Consider the following 15508-nt stretch of genomic DNA (forward strand, 5'->3'; position numbering starts at 1 on the left):
CTGGCGGTCCACGGTCCACAACCGGCCTGCCAAAGCTTTTCATTTGGCAGCAGTGGGTTAAGTAGAAGAAGACTACTCATTCAACCCTAGAAAAAAAAATCTAAATAAATCGCAAAATTCTGACTTTTAGCAGCTCAACTAATTATTATCTGGCGGACCTTTTAAGCGACGGACAAATTGATCCAGACAAGCAGCAACGATGGTAGAAATCGCAGCGTGTAAGCTTCATCACCAAACTTATAAATAAATAAATGATAAATGGGTTGTACTTGTATAGCGCTTTTCTACCTTCAAGGTACTCAAAGCGCTTTGACACTACTTCCACATTTACCCATTCACACACTGATGGAGGGAGCTGCCATGCAAGGTGCTAACCAGCATCCATCAGGAGCAAGGGTGAAGTGTCTTGCTCAGGACACAACGGACATGACGAGGTTGGTACTAGGTGGGGATTGAACCAGGGACCCTCGGGTCGCGCACGGCCATTCTCCCACTGCAACTTGGTCAAACATTTGTTAGTAGATATAATTTGTGCATAAATATATGTAGTTTGTTTTGTATTGAAATTGCTGACTTGGTAATGTATTTTGTAGTCGTGGTCGTGTTGTTTTTTGTCTGAGAGTAACAATCAAGCCTCGTTTAAAACATGTAGTGCTACATTTGACCAGTAGAGGACGACGACGCTACAAGTGATAAATCACACACAATGGGCCCCATTCAGCAAGAAGTTCCTAACTTTTCTTCTTATCTTTCTTCCGAAGTGATTTCCTAAGAGGAGTCCATTCAAATTCATGACATGTTCTTATCATTGGCACTTTAACTTTTAACTTTTAAATGGCCAAATTATTCCCACCTGCTGTTCTTAAGTTGCAGAATGCCAAATGGTTAGCGTGTGAGTGTCTATCATAATTTGCATATAAACACGCCCTTGTTTCCCCAATATGCACATGTAAACACCCTTAATTCTGTAATTTGCATAGGTAAATGCCCTTAATTCCCCATATAAGGGCACAATTCCGGCGGAAAAGCCAAACATCAAACACACGGAGAAAACACAAACAGCTTACAGAAGAGAAATTCGTATTATTCCGCGGGGGAAATACATGTCAAAACGTCTGTTTAAGAAAGGGGGGACAGCTGAGGTTGCCTAAAGTGTTCAAATAAATATTCGTCACTTCGGGCAAATAGGTCTACATGGTCGTGAAATATGCGCTCCCTTCCCAGGGCGCAATCTGTGGCATCTTGCAGTAGCAGCAAAAGCATTTCCATTGTGTGAGTTGAGTCTTTTAAAGAGTCACCAATCACTAAATCTACGCCCCAGTAATTGATGATTGTGTGTGTGTGTGTGTGTGTGTGTGTGCGTGCGTGCGTGCGTGTGTGTGTGTGTGGGTGCGTGCGTGTGTGTGTGTGTGCACACGGTATATTGAAATGTCTATATATTGCTCATTTTGCTATATGTCTGTCTGTCTTGTCTATATCTCTCTCTCTCTCTCTCTCTCTCTCTCTCTCTCTCTCTCTCTCTCTATATATATATATATATATATATATATATCCTATCTATCTATCTATGATATTAATTTAACATTAGACAATAGAAGTAAGGGAACTTGTCACACTTAAGAACAAATAGGCCACCCTAAGAGTGCTCTGGAGCACTCGTAGATTTTGTTCTCACCTACGAACAAATCCCAGCTAAGAAAACATTGGTAAATACAAAAATCTCCTTAAAAACTTCGTAAGTGAGCCTAAGAACAAAATTTGTTCTTAAGAACAGTTGCTGAATGGGGCCCATTGTTCGGTGTGTGAATGTTGTTTAATTTCTATATGTGTAAACATTTGTAGTTTATTGTGTGAATATAATAACATTAGACCTTGTATTTTATTTAATGGACATCATTTATGTAAAATACACAATGCACGTTATAATTTTGTTTATATTTCCAGTCTTACAAACCTAAATGAAGGAAGAAGTGTAAAGAAATAAAACTGAGGAAGGAAAATAATTCAAAAGAAGGAACATCAATCCTCAACAAAAACAATAGCTTGTTTTTCTTCATGCTTTTAACTATCTGGACACGCTGGAAACGAGTAGTGAGGGCAGAATAATGAATTTATTGACAGTGCAGTTTGAAAACCAATGTGTTTACTTTGCAATTACGTAAACACAGTCTCAAAGGAATATAACCTGCGGAGGCACTTTCTGACGAAACATCCACATTTCGATGTCTGGCCACTGATCCCTTGGGCTCTTGAAACGGCGGCCCTATTCATTATGTAGTTGAATAGCCCTGGCTTACTCCTTGTGGCGCATGCAGATGGACACCATCTCTGCGAAACGTTGGCAGCATCTGCTCAAGATACAAGACAACCTCCGAGAGCTTTTAAATGTACCTCACAGGTGTTTAACAGTCAGGACGCTAACCTGAAGGCAAATGGTTTGGAATGCCAATAAAAGAAGGGCAACATCACACACCTACTAGTGAATCCCTGCGATTTGTCATTTACATCAGACATCAATTGCATCAAAGTAGAAAAAAGTGTGTGACTAATTCGTTCAGAAAATTAATAACCGCTTATGATTTTCTGTTACAAAAATGGAAAAGGGAGAGAAGATGAGCTCCTTGTCGGAGATAATGTTATATTGTTCATTTAAATGTTCAGATAAGAAAGGAAATGAAATAAAATAAAAAGTCCTTCTGGTATCATCTGTTAATCCCTGTGGTTTATTGAGTGTACAAAGGAGCAATTTCATGACAAAACTTGAGCAGTCGACACTACTGCTGACAGATTGGGGTTAAGCTGGAGGAATAAGTCACCACTTGACAGACGTAATAAACATCTTTTAACAGCAGGTGGAAGTGATTTCTCCCTTCATTTCTCATCTTTTGGCATATGAATGATCGTAATCGTCTTAACACAGTGTGACAGTGGCTTCCGATGCACCATAGAGTTTACGCACACATTACCAACACAACTTCAAGGTCGTGGCGACATGGTACACAAATGAAATAGTTACATAACTTGTTTGTGTGTCTACTTGTCTTGTTTGTGCATGTGTATTAGGAAGATTGGAAGTTTATTATTCATGAGCGGAGTGTTTAACATACAAGTGGCAACTTTGTCAGTTCAGTTACAATTTGCTGGGGCCGAGGGAAAACAACACAAAAACTGTGTCTGATAGGGATGCAATAAGAATAAATAATCGTATGCTACATTATTCATGTACAGGTATTTATTTTAATACCTAGCCCAAATAACTGCATGAAATATGACTTGGAGCCTCCCTTCAGAGAACACAAATAGGCCGAGGCCTCCCCTATACGGTTGTTCTTCCCAACCCTGTGTTTCCTTTCTTAACATACCTGAAGACATCCATGCTGTTTTTCTTTATTTTTATAAAGTCGCTGCACCTTTTCCAACGTCTTTTGGCACCCTCCCATTGGAGGCCCTCATCATACTTTGAAAATGACTGGTGTACTCTGATAGCTGAGACTTAAGTTTACAATTCTCTCTCGCTACATCACACTTCAATTATTGCGGCGTCACTACATCTCATATTTAAAAAAACCTTTATATTTGTATTATTTATTTATTTATTATTCTATATATTGAGTGTTAAAGGCCTACTGAAACCCACTACTACCGACCACGCAGTCTGATAGTTTATATATTAATGATGAAATCTTAACATTGCAACACATGCCAATACGGCCGGGTTAGCTTACTAAAGTGCAATTTTAAATTTTGCGCGAAATATCCGGCTGAAAACGTCTCGGTATGATGAAGTCAGCGCGTGACGTCACGGATTGTAGAGGACATTTTGGGACAGCATGGTGGCCAGCTATTAAGTCGTCTGTTTTCATCGCAAAATTCCACAGTATTCTGGACATCTGTGTTAGTGAATCTTTTACAATTTGTTCAATGAACAATGGAGACTGCAAAGAAGAAAGCTGTAGGTGGGAAGCGGTGTATTGCGGCCGACTGTAGCAACACAAACACAGCCGGTGTTTCATTGTTTACATTCCCGGAAGATGACAGTCAAGCTTTACCATTGGCCTGTGGAGAACTGGGACAACAGAGACTCTTACCAGGAGGACTTTGAGTTGGATAAGCAGACGCGGTACCGTGAGTACGCATGCAGCTGCGGCTTCCAAACATTTGATCGCTTGCCCGTACGTGCGTGCCGCTATGTGCATGTCACGTACGTAACTTTGGGGACTTTGGGGAAATATATGTGCTGTATGAACTTTGGGGAGGTGAACGGTACTTTGGGCTGTGGGATTGAGTGTGTTGTGCAGGTGTTTGAGTTGTATTGGCGGGTTATATGGACAGGAGGGGGAAGGTGTTTGTTATGCGGGATTAATTTGTGGCATGTTAAATATAAGCCTGGTTGTGTTGTGGCTAATAGAGTATATATATGTCTTGTGTTTATTTACTGTTTTAGTCATTCCCAGCTGAATATCAGGTCCCACCCGCCTCTCACAGCATCTTCCCTATCTGAATCGCTCCCACTGCCCTCTAGTCCTTCACTCTCACTTTCCTCATCCACAAATCTTTCATCCTCGCTCAAATTAATGGGGAAATCGTCGCTTTCTCGGTCCGAATCGCTCTCGCTGCTGGTGGCCATGATTGTAAACAATGTGCAGATGTGAGGAGCTCCACAACCTGTGACGTCACGCTACTTGCCTGCTACTTCCGGTAGAGGCAAGGCTTTTTTATCAGCGACCAAAAGTTGCGAACTTTATCGTCGATGTTCTCTCCTAAATCCTTTTAGCAAAAATATGGCAATATCGCGAAATGATCAAGTATGACACATAGAATGGACCTGCTATCCCCGTTTAAATAAGAAAATCACATTTTAGTAGGCCTTTAAATGAAGTCTTATTCATTTTTTACAGTATTTGTCTTATTGTCTATTACTGCATTACGTTGTGGCGATCAATAAAGATATTGACCAGGCAGGACTTCTGTTTCCGGGTTAAGTGTACATATATATCACTATATATTATTTGGTATAATAAATAATAATGCAAAGGCTCCTAATTTGGCTGCCGATGTATGCGGTAACATATTGTGCATTTCTGGTTGTATTATTTTCTCAAATCTATATGAATCTACTCCAGGTCCATATCCGGCCCGCCAAAGCTTTTCATTTGGCTCCCCAAACATCACTTGATGATACCATTAAAACAAGGATTGATGATGCATGCAGTATTCCCACCACCCTGCAGAGGGCAACAGTGAGGCATATGTCTCACAGTGAAGCAGCAGTGGGGTGAGTAGAAGAAGACTACTCAATCAACCCTGTAAAAAAATCTAAATAAATTGCAAAAATCTAACTTTTAACAACAACTGGCCAACAAAGTATGAATGTTCTACCCCGAGCAAGTGCTCGAGTCATTATTTTCTGGCAGACCGTTTAAGCGGCGGACAAATTGATCCAGACAAACAGCAACAATGGTAGAAATCACAGCGTGTAAGCTTCATTACCAAATTTGGTCAAGCATTTTAAAATAGATATAATTTGTGCATAAATATATTTAGTTTGTTTTATATTGAAATTGCTGACTTTGTGATGTATTCATGGTCGCGTTATTTGTCCTTTAATACATTTAGTGGTAAACGTGACCAGTAGAGGGTGACAACGCTACAAGTGATGAGTCACATACAATGTTTGGTGTGTGAATGTTGTGTAATTTCTATATGTGTAAACATTTGTAGTTTATTGTGTGAATACATACAATATTTTATTTATGTACAATACACAATGAATGTTATACTTTTGTAATGTTTATTTTATGTTTATCATTTCAGTCTTGCAAACCTAAATGAAGGAAGAAGTGAAAAGAAATAAAAATAAAGAAGGAAAATAATTCAAAAGAAAGAACAACAATCCTCAACAAAAACTAAAGCTTATTTTTTTTCATGCTTTTAACTATCTGGACACACTGGAAACGAGTAGTGAGGGAAGAATAATGAATTTATTGACAGTGCAGTGTGAAAACCGATGTGTTTACTTTGCAATTTAGTAAACACAGTCTCAAAGAAATATAACCTGCGGAGGCACTTTCTGACGAAACATCCACATTTTGATGTCCGGCCCCTGAGCCCTTGGGCTCTTGAAACTGCGGCCCTCTTCATTATGTAGTTGAATAGCCCTGATCTACTTATGTTTGCCCTTAAAGTCTTCCTGTGTCCAGGGAATTATTTTCTAAGTTTGTAAACAATAACACAAATCAAAAAAGATTTTGTGCTAATAAAAAATACAAATCTAATCACTGTATTACTTAGTTTAAATTAGTCTTTATTTGAACGGACAATGCACATTAAGATACATTAAGCTCAAAGACAGATATGTTCTGCACCAGATTATAGCTAAATAGTTCAATTCCATCTGCAGTCCCTAGTTACCTAAATTAAGAATATACAAAAAACATGCAATAAAAATATGACAATACAACTATACTATAGCATGTAATCAAATTAAGAAAAGTCATGGTATTGTTGCTATCGATATTTGTATATCTCCACCCACCTTTGTTTACATTCAAGAGTTCTAGCTTGTGGTTACCATTTCCTTTTGCGGTGTGTAGTTAGGCATGTTTCGCTATTCCTCGTCCTCCAGTAATAATGATACTTGTAGGAAACGTTGTTTATTTGCCACCATGGAGGCGAGGATTGCTGACAGAAGTGCCTTTGCATTGTGGAGGGACATTAGCTGTTAGCAAAAATGCTATATTGCATTGAGTTGCTGTCAAATTTGTGGGACACAGCCAGAATGTGTCATCAACATGCATTACCAGAATATTACAATAGTATTAAAAGCTTTATCTTTAGACAAATGTATATCATTTACAAACCCCGTTTCCATATGAGTTGGGAAATTGTGTTAGATGTAAATATAAACGGAATACAATGATTTGCAAATCCTTTTCAACCCATATTCAATTGAATGCACTACAAAGACAAGATATTTGATGTTCAAACTCATAAACTTTTTTTTTTTTTTTTTGCAAATAATAATTAACTTAGAATTTCATGGCTGCAACACGTGCCAAAGTAGTTGGGAAAGGGCATGTTCACCACTGTGTTACATGGCCTTTCCTTTTAACAACACTCAGTAAACGTTTAGGAATTGAGGAGACACATTTTTTAAGCTTCTCAGGTGGAATTCTTTCCCATTCTTGCTTGATGTACAGCTTAAGTTGTTCAACCGTCCGCTTCATAATGCGCCACACATTTTCAATGGGAGACAGGTCTGGACTCCAGGCAGGCCAGTCTAGTACCCGCACCCTTTTACTATGAAGCCACGTTGATGTAACACGAGGCTTGGCATTGTCTTGCTGAAATAAGCAGGGGCGTCCACGGTAACGTTGCTTGGATGGCAACATATGTTGCTCCAAAACCTGTATGTACCTTTCAGCATTAATTGTGCCTTCACAGATGTGTAAGTTGCCCATGCCTTGGGCACTAATACACCCCCATACCATCACAGATGCTGGCTTTTCAACTTTGCGCTTCTAACAATTCGGATGGTTCTTTTCCTCTTTGGTCCGGAAGACACGACGTCCACAGTTTCCAAAAACAATTTGAAATGTTGACTCGTCAGACCGCAGAACACTTTTCCACTTCGTATCAGTCCATCTTAGATGAGCTCAGGCCCAGCGAAGCCGACGGCATTTCTAGGTGTTGTTGATAAATGGTTTTCGCCTTGCATAGGAGAGTTTTAACTTGCACTTACAGATGTAGCGACCAACTGTAGTTACTGACAGTGGGTTTCTGAAGTGTTCCTGAGCCCATGTGGTGATATCCTTTACACACTGATGTCGCTTGTTGATGCAGTACAGCCTGAGGGATCGAAGGTCACGGGCTTAGCTGCTTATGTGCAGTGATTTCTCCAGATTCTCTGAACCCTTTGATGATATTACAGACAGTAGATGGTGAAATCCTTAAATTCCTTGCAATAGCTGGTTGAGAAAGGTTTTTCTTAAACTGTTCAACAATTTGCTCACACATTTGTTGACAAAGTGGTGACCCTCGCCCCATCCTTGTTTGTGAATGACTGAGCATTTAATGAAATCTACTTTTATACCCAATCATGGTACCCACCTGCTCCCAATTTGCCTGTTCACCTGTGGGATGTTCCAAATAAGTGTTTAATGAGCATTCCTCAACTTTATCAGTATTTATTGCCACCTTTCCCAACTTCTTTGTCACGTGTTGCTGGCATCAAATTCTAAAGTTAATGACTATTTGCAAAAAAAAAAAAAAAAGTTTATCAGGTTGAACATCAAATATGTTGTCTTTGTAGCATATTCAACTGAATAAGGGTTGAAATGATTTGCAAATTATTGTATTCTGTTTATATTTACATCTAACACAATTTCCCAACTCATATGGAAACGGGGTTTGTATATCATATATTGTCTATATTGCACAACCCTAGTACACATTGCTGAGAACAACATTTAGTCAGTTGAACTTTTTTTGTTCTTGTTTCCCTATTTAGGAATAGAATAGAAAGAAGAAGGAAAAAGAAGACTTGCGGAGATAAGACAGATAGAGACAACAACAAAAAGCAACAACACCAGAGAGAAAGAGGAGCAGACTATACATACATTGTTATTTAAAAAAAAATAGGTAAATTTTTAGTAATGTGGTGTGTTTTGTGATATGGGTTTGTATTTGTAGGAGTATGATTGTGTACATTGTATGTTGAATGTGCATGTGTATGTATGTATGTGAATGTGTATGTAACAAACGCACACACACAAACGCACACGGACTCACTCACTCACACACAGCACTATTGACAATAACAAAACAAAACAAAACATGGCATGAAATGTAAATAATATAAATAATATGGTAATAATTTAATAAAAATGTTACTTTGAGAGAAAAATAGTAGTAATAATAGCAATAAATACAAAAAACAATGCAAATGCAAATTAAATTTATAATACAACATTTCAAACATAAGGAGAGTTTAACATGATCAGTAAAAAGCCTGATTACAAAGGTGTGTCAAATAGTACAAGTACGTTCAACTTGATACTTTATGTTTACATTTATGGATTTGGATCGCAGGCCGCCTGTTGAGGTCCCCCTGGTGTGTAATAAATGTTTCTGCAAACATATCAGCGACATGTTTACAAACAAAGATGGGTTCGCACCATCCATTAACTAAGTGCACTGAGCACAGTCCACTAAGCCGATTAGAGACATTCGCCACAGTCTCATCTCAGGTTTCGGCTGTGTATTTGATCAGTAAACGATGTAATTTCTCACTCAAAAAAAAAGTAAAAAAAAAAAAAAAAAGGATTAAAATCAGACAAAAAACATTCACAGCAGTTCAATGAACAAGTATTAATATTTATTTTTATTTTTCATCATTATTCGTTTCACTGCATTGTGTGCATACTGTGTGTGTGTGTGATAGCAGTCAGTGTAGTCATGCACAAGCCAACTACACCCAAAAGCAACAAAGGCAACCTTGATATTCCATGACAACAATTACAAAAGCACAGTAGAATCTGTTAAGTATTTGATCCATAAGAGTTTTCAGTTGAATACATTTTGGCCCGCGAAATAAGATCTCATCAAATGATATTTATTCATCCTCTTTAGCCTGTAGGGAGGAAACTGTTTTCCATTTCAAAGGCCAACTATTATTATCATGTCACACACCTTAGAGAAAACACGGATTAGTCAAATACTCGTTTCTGCTTGGTCGAGTCCATTTTGAACGAAATCTGACCAATCAGATGCTAATGGGCCCTAGGGGAGGCACTTTTGCATAGTATCTGTGGATTTCTATGATATGCCCAGATGATTTAACCTGTAATATTGTCCTCTATACATGTTTTCATTTTTTGCATTTCATCATGGAAACCGTATTCTTCCTTCACATGCACTTTTTAAAGAGTTAACAAATGACTGCTGTGAAATACATTACAATCAAAATATTTGAATTAAAAAGGTACCACAGAACGATAAAAGGAAAGCATGATATAGAATAATGTGCAACACAAAAGTATAAGACATAATACTATGATGTGAAGGTGGGAAGAAAATATGGCACAGTTATTAATGTGATAAGGTATTTATGTAATAATGTTATGTAGTTATGTAGTAGTATGATGACACTGATGACACCAGCTGACACCTTTGGTAAGAACACTGTAGCACAGATGTGTGCAGCATCACCTCCAGCTGCCGCCTACATTTTGAATGAGCTGTTCCACCACTCCAGCTGTTCCACTAAAAAGGCGCCTGTGCTCCTACCGCCAGCTTATGGTCATAAAATAATATTCTGTATTGTGAACATCCATCAATATGTCGCAACAGTGGTGCAACTTTCTAAGCCTGAAACAGCAGCTTATAGTAGGCATAATACCAGCCCTTACAGACTTGCAGAGGTCGTAAGAAAAAATGGTCTCGTTAATTTGGGTGTGCATATACAAAACCAAAAACCAGTGAAGTTGACACGTTGTGTAAATCGTAAACAAAAACAGAATACAATGATTTGCAAATCCTTTTCAACCTATATTCAATTGCATAGACTGCAAAGACAAGATACTTGATGTTTGAACTGGAAAACTTTATTTTTTTGCAAATATTAGCTCATTTGGAATTTGATGCCTGCAACATGTTTCAAAAAAGCTGGCACAAATGGCAAAAAAGACAGAGAAATTTGAGGAATGCTCATCAAACACTTATTTGGAACATCCCACAGGTGAACAGGCTAATTGGGAACAGGTGGGTGCCATGATTGGGTATAAAAGCAGCTTCCATGAAATGCTCAGTCATTCACAAACAAGGATGGGGTGAGGGTCACCACTTTGTGAACAAATGTGTGAGCAAATTGTTTAAGAACAAATCGCAAGGAATTTAGGGATTTCACCATCTACAGTCCAAAATTTAATCAAAAGATTCAGAGAATCTGGAGAAATCACTGCATGTAAGCAGCAAGGCTGAAAACCAACATTGAATGCTCGTGACCTTCGATCCCTCAGGCGGAACTGCATCAAAAAGCGACATCAGTGTGTAAAGGATATCACCACATGGGCTCAGGAACACTTCAGAAATCACTGTTAGTAACTACAGTTTGTCGCTACATCTGTAAGTGCAAGTGCTGGAGCCTATCTCAGCTGCATCCGGGCGATAGGCGGGGTACACCCTGGACAAGTTGCCACCTCATCGCAGGGCCCCATTGAAAATGTGTGGCGCAATATGAAGCCTAAAATACCACAACGGAGACCCCCAGACTGTTGAACAACTTAAGCTGTACATCAAGCAAGAATGGGAAAGAATTCCACCTGAGAAGCTTCAAAAATTGGTGTTGTTAAAAGGAAAGGCCATGTAACACAGTGGTGAAAATGCCCCTGTTCCAACTTTTTTGCAATGTGTTGATGCCATTAAATTCTAAGTTAATGATTATTTGCAAAAAAAAAAAAAAGTTTTTCATTTCGAACTATAAGTATCTTGTCTTTGCAGTCTATTCAATTGAATATAAGTTGAAAAGGATTTGCAAATCATCGTATTCTGTTTTTATTTAAGATTTACACAATGTGCCAACTTCACTGGTTTTGGGTTTTGTAAAATGGTTAAAGTGTTATCTCACATTGACAATGCATTCAGAAAGTATTGCACACAATTTAAATGTAGACATATTGTTTTTTTATGTAGCAGCCTCATGCTGAATTCAAGCAAAAACTACAATTTAAACTGAAAGGGGGGATATTCAGTTTTCAGTTAAAATTCCAGGATCAACCTAAAATGTTCAGTCTCGAAAAATAGTTACAGCATTGGCAGAAAGATATCGCATGCTGTGTGTGTGCCACACCGCTCCGTGCACATTATGCAACTCAAGCTGTGTGTGCGCAGTGTGTGCTTCAGTGGGACGTCGATAGCAATTTTGAGGAAGAATACCGTTGCTTAGTTTTGACACTTAATTATGTCTCCCAAAGTGAGAAAGACACTTTTGGGAGAACAGAACAGAAAAGTGAAAGTAAAAAGTGAAGTTAAACGTAAAACACTTACTGGAGAAGTAGACAAATCCAAATTGAATGCATACCTGGCGCAATACATACAAACGCTGTGACCATCGAGAAGGATACAGATAGCACACTGTAAATTCTGGACCATAAGGCGCTACTTCTTTTCCTACACTTCAAACATTGCGGCTTATGAAAAGGTGCGGCTAATTTATGGATTTTTTTTCGCCAGTAGCCATAATGTTTTGTTTTGAACAATGGCTTTCATTAAACACAAGCAGAGCCACTGAAAAGCTGTGTTATTGTTTGTGCAATGGCGTCATCTTTTAGACGAGTTCGCTCACTGCAGGTTCTGCACAGGTGCGCAATACAACCGTTGGCCAACAAAAAAGTAACCACAGAACACTATACGCCTATACGGTATAGTGTTCTGTGGTTACTTTTTGGTTGGCCAAGCGGACGTGACGACAGGATGTCCCCACTCAGATCCGCACAGACCGTGAGGGGGCGTGCCTTAAGTCCGGCTGGAAATCGGCAGAAATTTGGAGAATGGTTGTCCCAGGGAGAGGCAGTGAAATTCGGGAGGGTTGGCAAGTATGAGATATTCTCACTTCTTTTCTTTTGTCGAGCACAAAGAAAAGAACATTTTAGTTAAATGTAAGTTGTGTCTTGGATCAAAGATCCCGTCTACTGCCCAAAACAACAATTCAAATCTGCCTGGTTAGGCTCTGTGTATGTCACGTGTGCCTTCCTTAGGTGAAGCCAGCTTTACAGCTATGTTGTTGATTGATTGATTGATTGATTGAAACTTTTATTAGTAGATTGCACAGTACAGTACATATTCCGTACAATTGACCACTAAATGGTAACACCCGAATAAGTTTTTTAACTTGTTTAAGTCGGGGTCCAGATACAGATATATATTATCAAATATATACTAACATTATAATACAGTCATCACACAAGATAATCATCAGGGTATATACATTGAATTATTTACATTATTTACAATCCGGGGTGTGGGATATGGAGGGGGGGGGGGGGGGGGGGGTTAGGTTTGGTTGGTATCAACACTTCAGTCATCAACAATTGCATCATCAGAGAAATGGACATTGAAACAGTGTAGGACTGACTTGGTAGGATATGTACAGCAAGTAGTGGACACAGAGAGAGAGATCAGAAAGTATAAGAAAAAGTGTCTACATTTGATTATTTACAATCCGAAGAGGTATTATGTGGAAGGGAGGGTGTTAGTTTAGGGTTGTAGTTGCCTGGAGATGTTCTTTTAGTGCGGTTTTGAAGGAGGATAGAGATGCCCTTTCTTTTACACCTGTTGGGAGTGCATTCCATATTGAAGTGGCATAGAAAGAGAATGAGTTAAGACCTTTATTAGTTCGGAATCTGGGTTTAACGTGGTTAGTGTTAGTGTTAGTGTTATTATGCTGTTTGTTACTTATGTATGTTATGTTGCAGCTATTTAAAATAGTTTTGTCAATTTGTTCTGGCCTGAAATAAATTGGCCCTTTGAAACATATCTTTGTCTTTGTGTGTTGTATGTAGACCACATTGCTTAGCAGAGTTCAGTGATGCAAATGTATGTCAAGTTGATCAACAGATTGTATTATTCTCCAGTGCAATAACAGTACTAAAATGAAGGCTAAAAGGGCATTAATGGGAGCTTTAAAAAAAAAAGTAGAAGAAGTAACTAAATAGTTACTTTTCACAGTAACGCATTACTTTTTGGTGTAAGTAACTGAGTTAGTAACTGAGTTACTTTTGAAATAAAGTAACTAGTAACTGTAACTAGTTACTGTTTTTCAGTAACTAACCCAACACTGGTCCCATGTGTGATGTCTGTAGGAAAGTTGTTATGCATATTTGTATGTGCTATTATCATGTAATGAATTAGCTAGCGTCGTTGGCATTAGCCAATATTCGAACACGTTTACGAGTGTCTGTGTTAGCATAATTAACTTGCAAAGGCATTATTTTTGCATTGTTTCAGTTTCACATATTCTTCAGAAAATTCACCAAAACGTCACCGTGGTGTTATTGAGTCTGTTTAGCTGATTGGAGAGCTAGCGTTTGCAGCTAGTGGGTCCATGACGATGACTTCTGTTTTGTTTGATCATTCGTTTTACTGCCTTGTTAAAATATGTAAATAAAAATTTCCAAAATCTTACTGTTCTGGAGCCATTAGGCATCCAGTGGAAATCTGGGTTAATACTTCTTTTAATTATTCCCCTTTGTATTTTTCCCCCCCACATCCTCTAATAAACATTAATATATGTTGTTCAACGGTAACAAGAGGAGAATATTAACTTTTATAACAATTTTATTGAATATTTCTTGAAAGGAGCTGAACATTTGTCCCACTCGGGCTATGGTGTGTCTGTAAGAGTGTTTGTGTCCATTGTATGTGTTGAGCTGTTTAAAATAGCATAATGTTTTAAAAACAAACCTTTGCATGATGCAAACAAATTGTCCAATCCTACATTGATAGAATTAAAAATGAAAAGGATCTGTCTAAAGTACACTTAATGAAGATAAAAAATATATATATATTTATCTATTATTAATCACAATTAATTGCGAGTTAACCTGTGACAAAATGTGATTGTATATATATATATACATACACACATATATATATATATATATATATATATATATATATATATATATATATATATATATATATATATATATATATATATATATATATATATATATACATATATATACATTTTGTGCATCCGGAAAGTATTGACAGGGCTTCACCTTTTCCACATTTTGTTATGTTACAACCTTAATTCAAAATGGAATAAATATTTTTTTGTCCTCAAAATTCTACACACAATACCCCATAATGACAATGCAAAAAAAAAAAAAAAAAAAAAAAAAAAAAAAAAATATATATATATATATATATATATATATATATATATATATATATATATATATATATATATATATATATATATATATATATACATATTTTTTATAGCTTTTTGAAATTTACATCCATCCATTTTTTACCACTCTCGGGAGCCTATCAAAGCTGCATTGGGGCGGTAGGCGGGGTACACCCTGGACAAGTCGCCACCTCAAAATCACTACTTATTTGTACAAACAAGGCACACGAGGCAGTTGCTTTCGATGAGTATTTCGTTCAAAGCAAATATTTGAAATATGTTCATTTGTGCGCACGTGCATGCATGCTTACAAGCAGTGGATTGCAGATATCGATGGGCTGCAGAAATTGACTGACCGCCGGCCAGCTCGAGGAAGAGTCTAGGTGGTTCCAAAAGTCTTCCACTTACGGATGATGGAGGCCACTGTGTTTATTGGGACCTTTAAGGCAGCAGATATTTTTCTGTACCCTTCCCAAAATGTGTGCCTCGAGACAAAACTGTCTCTGAGGTCGACAGACAATTCCTTCGACTTTATTCTTGGTTTGTGCTCTGCCATGCACGGTCAAGTGTGGGACCTTATGTATAGAAACGCGT

General features: G+C 37.9%; 1 protein-coding gene across 1 annotated transcript in view; it reads right to left on the reverse strand.

Annotated features, from left to right (window-relative positions):
- Positions 1–15508, reverse strand: part of galnt18b (UDP-N-acetyl-alpha-D-galactosamine:polypeptide N-acetylgalactosaminyltransferase 18b) — a 247983-nt gene that overhangs the window by 135797 nt on the left and 96678 nt on the right. The window lies entirely within an intron of this gene.

The sequence above is a fragment of the Nerophis lumbriciformis genome, linkage group LG06 (assembly GCF_033978685.3).
Source record: "Nerophis lumbriciformis linkage group LG06, RoL_Nlum_v2.1, whole genome shotgun sequence".
Lineage (NCBI taxonomy): Eukaryota > Metazoa > Chordata > Actinopteri > Syngnathiformes > Syngnathidae > Nerophis > Nerophis lumbriciformis.